Below are 18,105 nucleotides of genomic sequence, written 5' to 3' on the forward strand. Positions count from 1 at the left end.
AGTCGCAAGTTGTTCGAGCGATGAAGTAATTGATAAGGGGAATATAGAACATCCAGAAAAAGATACAACTTGTTCTGGCAGCCCTGATATTCTTCACATTGAAGAGATTCCTTTTGACCGCAATGCAATTTTGAATTACAAATCTGTGGATTTAAATCCATTGGTTTCTCAGAGTTGTGCTATTGCTTCATTAGATTGTCTACCAGATGGAAGAATATTGGTCCTCGATGATTTTAACAAAAGGCTTATGTTTTTTAATTCTAAAATTGAAAGTGTATTTTGTTTTTCATTTCGCGATAAACCGATTAATTTTTGCGTACAGCCAACAGTCGACAAATTTAGACAATACGTATGTGTTTGTTTCCAGCGTATCAAGGAAGTTAGGTATTTTGTGGTTAACAAAGACAAGTTAACATGGGAACGTGGATTCTCGTCTAGACTCCAACCTGTGAGTGTGTCTCCACTCGGACATGAAACATTTGTTTACTATGACAGAGATAGCTCTCGTTTTTCTAGTTCTGTAAATAACATAGAAACCAGAAAGATTACAAGTCAAATAGTTACCACTGCCAATATTACAAAAGAAGCAATCAAGGTTCGCGTGTTTGAAATTGCAGGGAAACATTTGGTATTTTCCTTGGAAAGAAATATTGTATCTGTGTATGACATCAAAACATTGCAACGGCGCTTTTCGATCAACTTAGAAGACGGAGAACCAACAGATTTAACCGTTATTAAACAGTATGTGTATGTATGTTATGGAAATATTAACTGTGTGCATAAACTTCCACTGAGTGATATGTCCAAGAGCAAAGTTATTATTGAAAACATTGAACAGCCTGTTGCTCTATGTTATGACAAAAGAAGCAATCGATTATTTGTAGGATGCAGGGGATCGCCAATACTTCACGCCTTTACACTTTCTTCGAATTGAAAGTTGATGTGTGAGTTTACTACAATAGAAAGTCATATACTGCTGGTAATATCGAAATCAGTAAGACATAACAGTTTCGTCTATTTGAAATTATTGGATAAATTATAAGATATTTCTTACGAAGATATACTGTATTTGGCATCGAGGAATCTCAACAGCTTTCTTCTTAAAAGGAATGTTTTGTCGATCTAAAACCTACCGGTTAACAGTGTGTGTTGTAGTTAAGATCTATAAAAGATATGGAAATATCAAAATTTTAAACAGAGTGTGAATGAATGACAGGCGAAAGATCAAACCATAGTGTTCTTCGTTATGACAAAAGAATCACTCGTTCATAATAGTTTGTTTGCTGTGTGGGACCATCGGTATTTCATGATGCAGACAAGCCTGGAAGTAAAACGTTTAAGCAAAATCCCAGTTAAGAGGCGCAAGGCTAGAGTTAAAATGAAAATGAACGAGAGGCAATAAACGTTCGAAACAAGACAGGAAGTTCAATTCATTTTAAATCAGTTGATGCGCGTGTAACCTCTCAATTGCCCCAACATTTATACCCTAAACTCTTAATGCCGAGCATCAGGCAGGGAAGCTACTGGTATGAAATATTTTAACTTCTTTTGGTATGTCGCGAGCGGTGATTGAACCCGCAACCTACTAAACCATAGCGTTTGCCACTAATCTATCGGGACTTTTCTTTATCTTTAAATTTTTAGTGTGAGATAAAATTTTGCAATGTTGTACATATAATTGGTTGTGTACTTTATATAATTGTTTAGTTAAAATCAAGTCGCAATTTGTTAAATATTTTAAATTCAAAGACATAATCAAACTGTATTTTGCATGCTTTTAACAATTATTATAACTATGATAGACGTGTCGGCCACACTCTGATTTGTTAAACATTGTTGTAATTGAATAATAAAAGAGTAAAAAACTTGTGGTCTCGTTCTAATAGTAAGTTATTGGCACTGGCATGGCTTTTATAATAATAATTCACTATGTATCCCTTTGAATATTTGACATATCAGAATTCGCTACCCAGAAAACGTGACGAGCTTCCCTTGTTCTGTCTTAATGTTTACATAAAGTAAATTTATTTGCACATGACTTTACTTCACTTGCAACAAATGAGTTTACTCGGCACTATAATATAAATCATAGGGTATCAACAACCGAATGATGTTTATTTAAAAACAGGTGTGCAAGTTTGCAACCAAAATTTGTCGGTGGCAGTGTTGTCTTACAACCAACTCTTACAAAATCCCATGCCTATAATCGATCGTATGAGAAAAAAGTGTATTATTTAAAAAAAATCCTCTAATCAAAGCAGAGATTAAACATTGGGAAACCATTTTCAAAAAAACCGCTGGTATGTGTAATCGTAAATAACTGTAAATGAAAGTCAGTACATAGATGTGTGGTTATCTAAAGAGTTAGTACGTGCGAGCGTTCGTGCGTCCGTGCATGCGTGTGAGCGCGAGTGAGTGCGCAAGTGCATAGGTGCGTGCAGTCAACTGGGTATCGCGGTAATTTATTTTGTCCACGTTCTAACTTCGATCAACGCGTAACTAGGGATATATGTGCATTAGAAAATCATATCATCTAAGTTAAACAATCATATATCTCACTCCTGTTAATTAATAGTTTTGTCCCTTGAATTGCTTAAATTACAGACAAGTATGTTGTTCGCGCTCTACTCGAGGCGCCTCTGTCCGATTACCAACGAACTTGGGCAATATGGGCATGTGGAATATAACGAAACCAAGTTCGATTAACAGTCATGTCGCCCTAGTCAATTCAGAATTATGGCCATTGAATCATTAAAATACACACACTTTATATTGGCCGGCCTCTAATTCAATTTTGTTTGATCATCACCAAACTTGGACAATATATGTATTGGAAAATACCTCGGCCTAGTTCGATTACAAGCCATGTCTCTCCAGTCACGTCATAGTTATTTGGCATCGAGGAATCTCAACAGCTTTTTCTTAAAAGGAATGTTTTGTCGATCTAAAACCTACCGATTAACAGTGTGTGTTGTAGTTAAGATCTATAAAGGATATGGGAATATCAAAATTTTAAACAGAGTGTGAATGAATGACAGGCGAAAGATCAAACCATAGTGTTCTTCGTTATGACAAAAGAATCACTCGTTCATAATGGTTTGTTTGCTGCGTGAGACCATCGGTATTTCATGATGCAGACAAGCCTGGAAGTAAAACGTTTAAGCAAAAACCCAGTTAAGAGGCGCAAGGCTAGAGTTAAAATGAAAATGAACGAGAGGCAATAAACGTTCGAAACAAGACAGGAAGTTAAATTCATTTTAAATCAGTTGATGGGCGTGTAACCTCTCAATTGCCCCAACATTTATACCCTAAACTCTTTATGACCCTTGAATTTCTTAAAAAAAGAAACACTTTATGTCTTCCAAAGTGGTACTGGAGGAACTTTTTTACATCATCATTAAACGTCTATGGGCAGAATATCTCGGCCATGTTAGATGCCTAGCAAAGTCGCTTCTGATATTCCATGGCCATTTCTCTTGAATATCTTTAATAACATTATTTCGAATCATTACCAATTCAACGCAATATCTGTATGGACAAGACAAGTTCGATAATAGTCATATTACTTCATATTCAAACAGTTGGGAGTTATGCAAATTACTAATTTGAGAATCCTTTTAATCAAATCAATATGTGTTGGGTAGAATATCCGAACCAAGTTGGCAAAACAGAACATTGAACATGTCATTTTGTTCTTGTCCAATTTCTGCAACCTTTTTTAATGGGTAGTTCCAATTTCTTTCAAATCATAACAAACTAATGTAAAAACAAATTTGTTAAAATTAGGAAAGTCAAAACAAGTTATTATATTATTCTTAGCTGTCCAACCTACAGTCAAATAGTTTTACTGTACTTATCAACTCTGCCAGTGAAATGTGTGAATGTGCAATTGTAAAGGTGAATTATTAAAATTTGGTCAGATCATTAAACAAATGAAAATTATGTAGAAAATATAGCAAGTGTAACGTTAAAATTCATTCTGCATTAACGATGTATTACATATGCAAACAGCATTGTGGGAATTTATCAAACAAATAACTGCCTAAGCTAAAGGGTCGATTTTTCATATATTGAGTAAGCATCAATGCATGGTTTTTGTAAACAATCAGTAGTCCATCTATTGCATTTTGTGCTGATGATACAAATTTTATTTTTTGCGTTTGACACAAATTATATGTTATTTACACATCATTGGATCAAGCGGCATCCATAAACGATGTAATCTCTATGACAAAAGAACTCCAACAATCAATGGGGCCGTATTCACGTACATTTTTATAGACTCAATCTCAGACTCAGTCTCAGTCTCAGACTCAGGCTATGCTGGGCCTATTCTACTTTTCGTATTCACTAACGATTTTAGACTCAGACTCAGCTGAGAATACTTTGAGTTGATGGTGCAAGCGGTATTTTTCAATGATTACGTCAGCAGGTGCTCGCACGCGCCGTTACATCAGTGACAGACGGAAATGGAGCCGACAGGTATTGTTTACATGTTTTTCATTAAATTATTGATACCGATAGCGTGCATTTTGTTTGAATTTATTTACATATTGATCATAGACTGAATTATTACACACTGAGAACTCTTATTTACGTAGATACCTTAGCAATGGACTGGAATTTTGAGTTATTATAACGTTGTTATTCTTTTAGGGTTTGTAAACAAAAAAGTCCCCCTTGGACCGAGGCAGCTGTCTCGTCCGTGATAATAGGGAGCTCCTTTTTGGCAAGGTGAAAGGGTGTGGGATGGAAAAGATTTCCACCAAACGCTGGGTGAAGTGGCAAGAAATTGCCACTGTTGTCAGGCAGTACGTTTGATAGTTGAAGCAGGCTTATTTGTACATGTGTTGTTGTTGTTATTTTTTGCTGAGACAGCATGACATCAAGAAAAATTGATCATAATGTTTATATTTTGCATGCGGTATTAAACACAGTTTTCAACAACTGTATTATAATAAATACTGTTAAAATACTTGCTTCTTCTTCTCTGTCATGATTAAAAAATCGCTTGTCAAGCCCATTTGTATTATTACGCACTGCATACCTGTATACATAATTCCCAGGTAAACATAAACAAACATGTTTAAATATGATAGAAAGAGTGAAAAAGACTATAGGTTAACAAATTTTAGGTAAACCTAAATTACAGGGTACAAGGTTTACTTTAAAGTTTAAGCTTAAGAAGTGAATATTTAGTGGATATACATACCAGCCATGGCACCGAACTGCTGCTTCACTTGGTGGATACGATCAGCTGAGGGGAAGCAGATATATAGGTCTGAAAAAGCAAAAATCACCTGTCCAACCTGACGGCAATCTCTGCTTACTGTGGGCTGGCTCAGGGTGACAGTGTTGCCGACAGTCAACTGGGAAGCTCCTGTTGCCAAAACCGCAGGTAGCTTAAAACACACACAACCAAAGGTATTGCGAAACATCTGCCTGTGTCCCAGGCAGCTGCCTGGCATAAATCCACAATAAATTCGGTCGTCTCCGGCCGGACACGATAGCAGGCAAAGAACTCCTTTTCCCTCAGGTCTTCCAGGGTTACATCTATCACGAAAAACACAAAGAAGTGAAACTTGCCTCTCATAAATACGATACCGAACGATATGTATATGTCAAGCCGACATCTTGGAAGGTTGCAAAGCTTCTAAATTATAGACTCAACGTTTGGGACTCAGATTCAGACTTTGGACTCAAACTTTGATCTCAGAAACATAAGTGAATACCGTTTTACATCCCAAAGTCTAAGTCTTGAGTCCTAATTAAGTCTACATTTGAGGCTAAGACATGTACGTGAATACGGCCCCTGAACTTCGATGCCATGTTCATGAGCACAATATGTCGGACCATTTCGTTAACTAGAAGGAACGTCCCAGTCACTCCAGGGTTACGGCCTTTGACAAATTTACAGAATTAAATATGTCTACTCTATTGACTGTTGCAAGTGTACACACACCATCGCCAAACATGGTCACAATCTATCAGAGTTATATGAAGTTCGATAACTAGTAGGACAATCCCATTCGATCCGGGATAATAACCCTTCAATTAACAAACAAATACAGAATTGACATAGTCTGCTTCCTTACTTTAGAAATATACAGAGACCATAACCTTATGCATTGCCATTATATCTTGACCAAGTTCGAAACCTAGCAAGAAAGTTTCCGTCATTTGAATTGACAACAATTTCAATTTGGACATTGCCTGTTCGATTTATTCAAATGTACACTAATGTGTTCATAGAGCAGGACGGGCGTATTTTGCGATATTTTTGCATTTGTTTATATATATATATATGATACTTCATTTAGTAGGCACAAGCTCTATTCGAGCTCCATGGGCGTATATAAAGGTCTTTTAGAGCGCACATTTATTTTGAGCCTAAAAATAGAATCCAATGGCTTATTGTAACTTATTAAATATATGATTAATTATTGGTTTAAATCCACGTTTTTTTTTTGTAATGTAATAGAAGTAATTTAAAGTTATCATCATAACACAAGGGATATAACGACCCATAGGACAATGTTAACTTTACTGAATTTATCTCCTCTAGGTTATGGTAAAAACACAATGTACTTAAGGCAAAAAAAATATAGTTACAGGTTACCATAATTACTTTTATTTGTCGTGGTAACATTTGATACAACAGACAATAAATGTTTCAATACGACACTGGTTGACATGATATTACTGGATAAGAGGTTAAATGACGTATGTTTCGTAATTGTTATAAATAAAAGTAAAAATACTTTAACTGGTTTTAAATACTTTAACTTGTTTTGAATAAGGCTTACACGCACATGCAAAATAAAAGTTGTTAAGGTATACGGGTTAAATAACAAATTTCTTAATCAAGTCTTTGTCTCCATCTTTCTGAAAATTTATTTCAATTGAAAGTGTAGAAACTGATTGAACACGGTACATTTAAACATGACTGGCCAATATGGCGATGCCAAATCACTTTCATATGTTTAGGAACATACATATTTTAGTGAAGCAATGTAGTCTTATTTATTTCAAATTAAATCAAATCAAATAGGATGGCAAAGACAGGGCCCGTCGATTTAAATAAAAAGTAAGTTTGATTTAACGACACTGGTTCAGATAATAAAAAAAGACAAAACAATTAAGGCATTATCACAAAACAGTCGTCCATGAACTTTACGTATAAGAACTCCGTCCACAGCGTAATTATTTCTTGTTTTTTTTTTTATCATTTACTGCTATGAATTAGTCATGTTAGTGATGCGTGAACTAAGAATACATAAACAACCGATGGAAGGGAATGCAGACAATACAGCATTAACCATTGCTATCAATGAACAGTCGCAATCAAACCGAGACTGCTGATTGTATCGAGTGCTTCACGGTGATCCTCTTCAAGATTCTATATAACACAAACATACATGTAAATGCATCGTCATCTTTTAAAGAAATTACCATATATAAGTAAACATATAGTGGTCAAAAATGCATATTACATATGTTACTTTATATAGTGATATTCTACTATACTATCTCGTTCCCGCCAAAATTGATTACCGTTTCGAAAATTAGTTTTACCGTAAATGACTCACTTATGTGCCATGTGCAGTTATAGTGCTTTCGGTAACTGCGGTTTACACTTATACCAGAAGGATACGTCCGGTAAAGTGCAAAGTACTCGGAATCGGATGCTATTTTTAAAGAGTACATGTTATATTGTGGATAAGACAACACTTTGTATTGAAGCAAAATAGTTATAAATGGTAACGCTTCTATTATAAGAAAAAGATGGCAAAAAGCAGTGAACTGGTATGCGTTGCAAAATAATCCTGTCAAACTGGGTTATTAATACCTTATTGGTGCTTTCTTAGATACCTTAGTGCCATAAACATGCAAAACAGTACTATGCATTTATTATTTTAATGAATGTTGTTTTTCGATATCTTTTTGCTATATACATGCATTAATATGCTTTGCATGAAATTGAATTGTTATTCGTCCCCCTGCGTAGAACGTTTCAGCAATAAAAATGTCCGTACGTACACATATTAAGGTCACCGCTGCATGTTCGCTTTTGCCACATAAACAAATAGCAGTATTTTACAAGTGCCAGTTGTTTTTTATTCAAAATAGAAAATCCTTTTCCGTGTGCACGGCATAAAACAACCGCATTTCGGTCTCTATCAATAGCAACAAGACCGAACCTTTAAAAGACAGGGCTCAGAAATTGTTTTTTCAATGTCGATGAAATTGAAATGCACTGTTTGAGAAAATGATATTTTGGCAAAATAAGTCTTAACACTAGCTTATAATCGCTGCAAGTTATGTCAGTGAAATTACCGCTATATTCCCTTTGTTTGTATTATCTCTAATACGTGTTATTAAATTCGTTTATACTAATTAGACCTAATTCATGAGTGCAAATTATCGGCAAAGCAACTGCAACAGTGTCCACTCAGAAATATATGCCACTTCCTTAGTAGGATTTACGTCAATCTACAGGATGTGAAAAGTATATGCCCCTATAGGTTACAATACATAAAATACCTTTTCCTTTATATATCATATAAAGTCTAACCACGTTCAAGCTCGGTTTAAAGGCATTCCTAGAATTTTCCAAATACAGTAAGCATACCTTTTGCAGATAGGTCTTTTTTCTGTACATCTAGCGAACAAAAAGGTACCACATGTCGTCCCTTGGAAGAACAAAGTATTTGAAATGTGTACATGAAAGTGATGCTACTGGGTAATTTTGACCTTCTGCACAAAAACTCATTTCAAGGTCAGTGCAGTACTGGGAAACCTCTGCGTTAAACCAACGACGAAATACCGCCTCTGTACCGTTTCAGATGATGTTACAATGAAACGCTTATCTATATCAAGACAGAAAAGAAAGACACAAGCATGCTTTCAATACCATAGTTGTTATATAGAGAGTGCATTTTGGACCCTACATACGGGTACTTAATATTATAAACAAACTTACATGTAAACGTTGTTCTAATAAGTACTATCATGCTTTGTCGAATAACAGGCCGATAGTCAAAGTATCAGATGGTGTATAAATGTTTTGCAAAGAATGCTTTCTAACCACGATTTATGCTTGGCTTCAGTATGTTAGTCTGGCATCTTTTTTAAACTATACTAACAGTGTTGGCCCCTTGTTCTCCCAAGCTGTTAGTCAACGAACAGATGCAAGCATCACGTGGTTAATCATTCGTAGAAATATTGAGGAAACTGTGGGAAAGTCTTTGAACTGCGTTACACATGGTTATATATACATTAAGACCGGGGAACAGCGGCCAGTTTGCATGCGTATGGCTAAAAGAACTTCTTGTTAATGAAGATATTTGGATGAACTAAATTTATAACTAAAACACACATATTCTTTTTCTATATACAACTTGTATACCCCGAGAGGATGGAATATAGCAATCGGACCGTTTGTCCGTCGTATGTCAGCTTTTCCGTCTGACAAAGAGAACGCTTAATCACACAGACCGCAATCTTGGTAGGCAGATTGATAATGACAAGCAGTTGAACACTATTGCATTTGAAGTTACTGATTAAAACATCATAGTCGTGGTGAACTCAAGCTGAAATATGTTTCCGATCAATAACTGAAGAAAGTGACTCTAACTAAGTAGGCAGTTTGGTAATGACCAGCAGATAATCCTATTGATGTGCAGGTTGGTGGGTTAAATGTCAAGGTCATGGTGACACGGAGCTTAAAATCCATTTCCAATCAATAGTCTTAGAAGGCTTAGGCAGGGACCCCGCAAATTGGTCAGCGTGTTAGTAATGACCAGTAGATTAATGTCTGAAGAATGTTTAGGCCAAGAGACCAGTTTATATCCACTCATTCTTGCAGTGTCTTGTCCTACAGAAACAAGCTCAGTAGCCAAAAGCTTAAATATAAACCCCTTTAGTGGCACAGGAGAATGCCAAAGACATAGAACACAAAAACAAAAAATCACAAAGAAGAAACAGGGAATAACAGCATAAAACTCCACTGACAACACAGTGCATATAAACTACATAAAACTAGGTTAGTTTATCAACGCTTTTTTACCATACAATCCCAAATAAGAATGGTTATCTGTCCAACGAATGATTTCGGGGGCATTTGTCACGTTCTTGTGAAAGCTCCTGTAATAAATTTAAATGGCAAAATTTGAATGCCATGTAGGGTTTTGATTGTTTATCATCAATTCGGCAGCGTGTGTATAACCTTCCAACATTCTTTTTTTATCATAAGAGGCTATGAGAACTTTTATAAGCGGTTACCAACCTCAACGGGCTAGGTCGGAGGTACCATGATTTATAGACTTTGTCATGTTTTGCTACCTTTACGTTTCTAGAGACATTATAACAATATAACCCATTTTTTGTTTTAACGATAGAATTTAAAATGAGCAGATTTTCAGGTTGTTTTTTTTTAAATAAAATACTATGGCATTGACCCAATTGCTTCATAGTCTGATTTAGTATGAAGTCGGGTTTTGTTGATTTCCTTTTGTTGTTATTTTTATTTGTTAAGAAATAAAACTATTCCATCGAAATGGACAGGGATATTCAAGCATAAATTCTGATAAAACAATTTCTAGGCTGGATCATCACTGGACCAAGTCATCTGATGTAAACAAAATATACTTGTAAAATGGTGATGTGAACATTTAAATGCGAAAAAGACGAAAGACAAACTTTGCTATCAAATTCTTTAAAGCCGTTATTGAATAAACTTTAGCTAAAGTCCATTTCAGCCCATTTGATGTTTCACGATTTTTTACTTTTCAAACGCAAATCATATCCCGTATTGTTTGAAAATGTAAACCGGGTCAAATGATAAAATATATGTATTATAAGGAATAAGACGTTGTTGATCGTGATGTTGGTTGATAATTGCCGCAGTAAATAATCCTTCGGTCAAGTTCCATCTCACTGTGGAAATTATCAACCAAAAGCCATACAGCAATAAATATAAAATATGATATGGGTTTTTTATTTAAAAAATCAATTTAGTGGCACAGTATTGATTTACATTTGGATAGAGTTAAATGCGTAACAGACCCGATACGATACACAGACAATCTGAAGACCAGCTCTAAATTCTGTAAAGGCGCAGCGTTTTCGCTAGCTCTATTTATCTGTACGAAGTTGATTGTTTGGATTTTATTTTTGTTATACGAAAACGGTGATAAGATACCGAACAATAAAAGTATGTGGATTAAATGTCAATGTTAGACATTTATCAAGCCAGTAAAGAGAAAATGTGTTTATAAACGGATAAATTGATACTATTTTGTTGCATGAGAACACATTCGACGATGAGAATATCAATGCAAAGTTCAACACAATAGTTAGACCGACATTTTTAAAAAAAGCAATCAAAGGGATTGTGCCACGATTTTTGCCAACATCAGTTACGGCCCTCTCACGAAACGCCACATACTATTCCAAGCAAAAACAGTCAGAGGGATTATTGGTATTGCATTGTTCAAGTGGAAAAACATTATACTGGAAGAGTGGAGGGTCTCGAAGGTGGTTATTGAACAAGTCGGAATTTAGGTCACTGCTAAAGTTTTGAAGTCGCGCATGATATACCGAGGAACTGTGTTCTCTACAAAGATAACACGATGGGACGGAGGTTTGTTTAAATTGATCTTTTAATTGACGCTTGAAAATAGAAAGAATTGATGTCTTATTTCTATACCTAAGGAATTCCATAATGACAAAACTGATAGTATCGTAGAACAATTGTATATTTCTAGGCGTCTATTCAATGTATTAAATTTTTCATTGTTTTTCAGATTATAAGGATAAGAATCATTGACTGTGCTGATAAATACAAAACTGTTAAGAGTTAATAGAAGCATGGAGAGCAAGCTTTGTGACTCTTGCGGTTTCGATGACACAGAAGAGAAAGCAACTGGGTTTTGCGTTGATTGTGTGGATTATCTATGTTCTACATAGGGGTCATAAAAAAATAAGATAACCAGAACCCATACGATCCTTAAAGACGAAGATATGCCTTCTGATGAGAGAACCTTCGCCTCAATGAAGACGATGGCGAAATGCAAAATACATCCAGACAGGACTGTTGAATACAAATGTTCAACTCATGATGAATTAATATGCGTTTCCTGTTTCACGAAAGCACACCGACATTGTCAAACTATTGATGAATTGACTGTTGAAAGTACTGAAAAGCAGTTGGAAAGTGTGGCCCAACGAACGAAACGATTGCAAAAGGAGATACAGGAATGTGCAGCTGCCCGTCTTAAAATGACGAAGATGCTGGATGGAAATTTAGTTAAGCTTGTAAAAGATTGTGATCAGTATGTTGAGGATATGAAAGAGCGCATAGATACTCTGAATGTCAAATTGAAAGAAAACATTCGCAGTACGATCGGTGATCAAGTGGCAAGCAACGAAGGAGATATTGACGCGGTAAAGTCTTTACAAAGTCAGCTAAGCGAAAAATTAAAACTTGTCAACGATTCACAGAAGTATGGGAGTGCGAGCGAGCAAGAGGCAGTATTCAGATGGACTGAAAACAATTTAAAAGAAGTAGAACGTGAAGTACAAAGTTATCAAAGGAAAACGTCTAAACTCTACAAGATGTTGCCTGATCCGCATCTGGAAACGTTGAGTGACTTAGGTCAAATACATGAATTAAACAAAGGAGAGATAACAGTTTTGTATGAACAAGAAATCGCAAGTTGTTCAAGTGAAGATATCATTGATGAGAAGAATGAAGAACGTCCAGAAAAGGATGCAACTCATTCAAGCAGCTCAGATGGTCTTCACTTAACAGATCGTTCGTTTGACCGCAATGCAATTTTGAGTTGCAAAACTGTGGATTTAAAGCCATTGGTTTCTCACAGTTGTGCTATTGCTTCTTTAGATTGTTTACCAGATGGAAGAATAATGGTCCTCGATGATTTTAACAAAAGACTTGTGGTTTTTAACTCTGAAATTAGTTGTGTATTTTGTTTCTCATTTGGTGAGAGACCGATTACTTTTTGCGCTCAGCCAACAACAGACAAGTCTAAACATTACATATGTGTTTCTTTCCATGGTATCAAAGAAGTCAGATATTTTGAGGTTAACAAAAAGAAGTTAACATTTGATCGTGGTTTCGCTTCAAGGCTCCAACCTGTGAGTGTCTCTCCACTTGGATATCAGACAATCATTCTCTATAACCGAGAAAGCGCTTGTATATCTACCATTGATAATATAAAAATCAGGAAGATGACTAACGAAAAAGTTGGCACCTCAAATGTAACACAAGAAGCACGGAAAGTTCGCGTGTTTGACATTTCTACAGAGCCTGTAATATTTATCTTGAATAGAAATTCTGTATCTATTTATGGTATCAACAAGTCTAAATAGTTATTCTGTCGTAAGGACTGGTACGTCGATCTAGAAGGAGGAGAAGCAACAGATGTTACTGTTGTTGAAAAGAATGTCTATATATGTTGTAGAAATAGGAACTGTGTGTACAAGATCTCACTGGACGATTATTCCAACAGCAAAGTAATCATTGAAAACATTAAACAGCCGGTTGCTATTTGTTATGACAAAAGAAGCAATCAATTATTTGTCGGATGCAGCGGATCATCAGTACTTTACGCATTTACACTTTCTTTGAATTGAAAGTTGTGTTTGTTTACCTTCAATGAGAAAGTGCTCGCATTTCTGGTGATTGTACTATGATACCAAATACGAAATCAAAAAAAATATAGTGTGGTATATTCCTTGGGGGAAAATACTGTATCGGTCTACACCAAGGACGAAATGTTCATCTACAAATTCTGGGGGAAATAATTGTATATGCTCTGTGTGAATAAAGAGTTAAATAATGATGGCTCAACAATTGAACAAATTTATCCACCAATTACTCTTTGTAACGACAAAAGAAGCAAACGCTAATAATAATGTTTCTAGGTGATCAACAGTGTTTTATGCTAATCTGAAAATTGTTGTGTGATATTTACACGTGAAAATGTGATATCATTAATTCGTAATTTATTTTATACGTAAAACTTATTTTTAGTCTACATTAAGACTGAAGACAGAGAGCATATATCATAGTGTCTTGCGCGAATTGTCTCTAAACTGGCCTGTATGCATGTACGAACCGCTGAACATCGCATTTAATAAATAAATGAGTGACAAAACAAAAATTAGGTGGGAGATTTCATCTCAAGCCTCCGAAGCGAATAAATCAAAATCGTCCGCCGATCTCATTTGCAGAGACATATTCGTAAATATAAGTCAGTAAAACGATAGTTTGAGACATAAACGTAAATCTAAGTCAGTAAAACGATAGTTTGAGACATAAACGTAAATCTAAGTCAGTAAAACGATATTTTGAAACATAAACGTAAATCTAAGTCAGTAAAACGATTGTTTGAGACATAAACGTAAATCTAAGTCATTAAAACGATATTTTGAAACATAAACGTAAATCTAAGTCAGTAAAACGATAGTTTGAGACATAATCGTAAATCTAAGTCGTAAGGATTGCGTAAGGTTTGTTGAATGTACATTTAGATTTAAACCTGCATTCTACTTTTGTTTTACAATCATTTAAACAAAAATGTAAAGAGTAAAAATCTACTCTTCGGGTCTCGCTCTTATACATTCAATGATACGGCTCAAAGTGGTTCGTCACTTTGATTGTATAGTGAATTCAGTCCATTTCCATGGGTTTTATCATGACTCATTATCTACCCCTTTAAAGATTTGAAGTGTTTATAATTCGATATCCTGTCAAACCTCGCCAGTAGGACATTGCTTTATTTAGAACGAATCCTATGAGTTTCAGTGCATGCCTCGTTATTGTACTTTTATAAACCAATAACTTAGTAACTAGCAGTGGCGTAGCTACATATTATAGGCCTTGTAGGCCTGGGCCTACAAACTTTTTGAAAAATGACAAAATTGAGATAACCCAGAAATGCAATAAAAACTACCAATCATAGCTACTCAAACACTTTGAACAACTCAATAGTTTGTTTTATTTGAACCAAAGCAAGTTTGGTGTTTATTTAAACTACTTGATTTAATGGTAATCAGTGCAAGAATAATTAAGTGTGTCTAATTTGCATATAAAAGTCCCCTCACATAGAATCATCGGGCCTAAGGTTTTTAAGGCCCTAGCTACGCCCCTGACTAGGGTATTAAAGCAAAGTTGCACTCGAGTTACACGCTGTAGAGTAAGATGAGATGTTTACACTTGAAGCAACGTTCACTTAGAGATTACATGCCAAGCATATAGTTAGAATCAAATTCGCATAAGAGAAACGTTTTAAAACATATCAAATGGAATGCCAAAGAGAATAAATGTTATGGCCGTATTTTGTCGGCACATTTTCTGAACCCATCTCAGTACATGAACTGGTATTTGTCAGTTAAAACAACATCCGACAAGCCTTGGTTGTTAAGTCGCTAAAACTAAATTCCGCCCAACAGATGTATACTATAAACATTCGTCATGGCACATTCTCTTGAGAAGTAATTGAAGTAACTGACTGACAATTTAGTAGCCTATTAAGATATCTGTTGACCGTTTTGCTAAAAACAGGTATAAAGTTGTGCTAACAGTGGTCACAGTTTTGATCAAATAAGGATATGAACAGTTAAAGTCAATCGCAGTCTGTGCCAGTTGTTTATGAATTATTTATGTTCATAGCTAACCCACGCAACACAAACATCAATGCAGCGGACGTTGAACTTTACATGGCGGGATATAGAAAATGTGTTTGCATATTTTGGTTGGCTTAGCCCTATTATACAAGAATCAAAATGATGGTCGCGTGACAACATGAGTGAAAACGAGATGTTCAAGATGGCGGCAAAATGGCCGCCAGTCAGTTTAAATGTACAATATTCGTACAATAATGTGTATGCATATTGGCATGCAGAAGAAAATCAGTCCATATTAAGTTAAACAGTGACGAAAATGTGTAATTGTATGTGATGTAAGTACTAAAGGTCACTTATATTCAAAATGGCCTTCAAAACATTTTTATCCTTCCTGATAATGAACTTGCACGATTCCTGAAGACTTGCACTGGAACCGTAAAATAAATGTGCTCGTGTTTTACAAAACGTAGCGAAGTATTCGGGAAGTCGTAACTCAAACGGACAATCTTTAGGGCATTGGATAGGCATGGGTATGGCCATACCAAATCCTTCCTATGTTTATCGTCCGTGGACGGATATGTCTTGGGTTCCCGATCGGAAAAAACAAACACATTTTACATGATCGACGATTTTGCCGAGTAGTTTATTCCCTTTTACTATAATTCCGACCACTGAACACAAGTGCAAAAACCATGCTTCATACTTTGTACTTTGGAGTATGGTCCAGAATGTACTAAGGAGGCTCTGGTGTCTATGTTCGGCACAGGATGTCCCTTATTTAGTGTTCGTTTCTTTAAGGGGGTTCGTTTGTTTTTTAATAGCTAGTTAGTTTTTCGTACTAAGGGTTTGCGCTAAACATAATAGCAATTTGGTATGCCCTAATTGTAGTATATTCTCTGTGGTAGTATGATACTACCTGGTATTTTCCAGCTCGGGAAGGTATAGTAAAACTCTTAAGTTTTGTTGATTCTCTTTGGTTCCAAGATATAACACATGTCGTAAAGGACATTGGTTAACCGTGGCTTTAATTTTATGACGATTTAGTACGGATTGACATGATTATGCTACAAGTTTATATGATTTGCTTTGCAATTAAGTTATAATAAATATTTGAGCAACCTTAGTCGTACACATATAGTGTTGCGGACTTTAAGTTATTTTTATTAAATTTATTCTCGTCGATAATCCTTTGAGCGATTTGACTTTGATTTGTATTAGACTGAAGGTTTTGCCACATTGAGAAACCTAACTTTTACAGCAATAAAGAACATATTATACCTTTCCAACTTTTACTGTTCAGCATATGGCTAACATTATCTTAATAAATCCAATAATAATTATCTTCAATTTTTAACATCAATATTTAAGTAATAGTCCGTTTCGCAATATTATGAAATCCTTAAAGAAGGAGTCTACCAACTGAACTCTGAAAAGACTAAAAAGACACCCAATGGAAAAAGAGATGATATATGATTCTAAATGCTATAAATAACACAGTTGATATTGTTTATATTCGTATTTTAAAATTCAAATAATCATTTAGCCCTTTATTTTGAATTGCTATGTATATCAATATTATGAAGTTCATTACAAAACAGTTATCCTCTATTCCCTAAGATGCATTACTTAAACAGTAACAATGTCATATAAAAACCTCTTTGGAGCAGCCAGTTTTTTTAACATGTAATAGGCTCACACCACGCCTAGCTGCTTTCACAACAACTTAAAATGGTTCACTGTTAAACTAAAGAGCCCAAAACGTTTCTACAACATCTTGTGAAATCAAATTCAAATTAATTAATAACATTTTTTGCAGTCAGTATTGTATGCTAACAAAAAGCACATTGTATAAAAGATACATCCCGAGTGGTTGCACTTTCGAGTGTCACCCACTTAGGCTAGCAAAATTTGCTATACAACTATTGCTATAACAACCTTTCGACAACCTTCGGCACGTTTTAATGGCATTGAAAGCTGCACTCTCACAGATTTATCGTTTTGACAACTTTTTTTATTTTTTTCTTTGAATGAGCCAATTTCTGCGTAAATGAAATTTTCGGCAGTAAACGAAGGCATTGATGCCAAAATGAGCCGATTCTGGGACATTTTTCTTATGAAAAGTGTCGAATCTGACAATCTGTGAGAGTGCAGCTTTAAGAAATCATCTGAAAAGTTAACCCTAAAATATTTTTTTTTAATGAGGGAACATACAATTTACATTCCTGCCACAAAAAAAATATTTTCAAATTGTAAGGTATTTTTCATACATTGACCTTGAAAGACATTGATCTTGACCTTGATGTGGTCAATGGTACGTGTGAATTTAAATTCATTATAGGAGAAGTAATATATTCATGTGAATATTCATCCCTATATTTTATTGATTATTGCCGCATTCCAATATAATGTTTTAACTGAAATTGCAAGTAATGGCGGCCATCTTGGGCGCCATCT

The sequence above is a fragment of the Mya arenaria genome, chromosome 14 (assembly GCF_026914265.1).
Source record: "Mya arenaria isolate MELC-2E11 chromosome 14, ASM2691426v1".
Lineage (NCBI taxonomy): Eukaryota > Metazoa > Mollusca > Bivalvia > Myida > Myidae > Mya > Mya arenaria.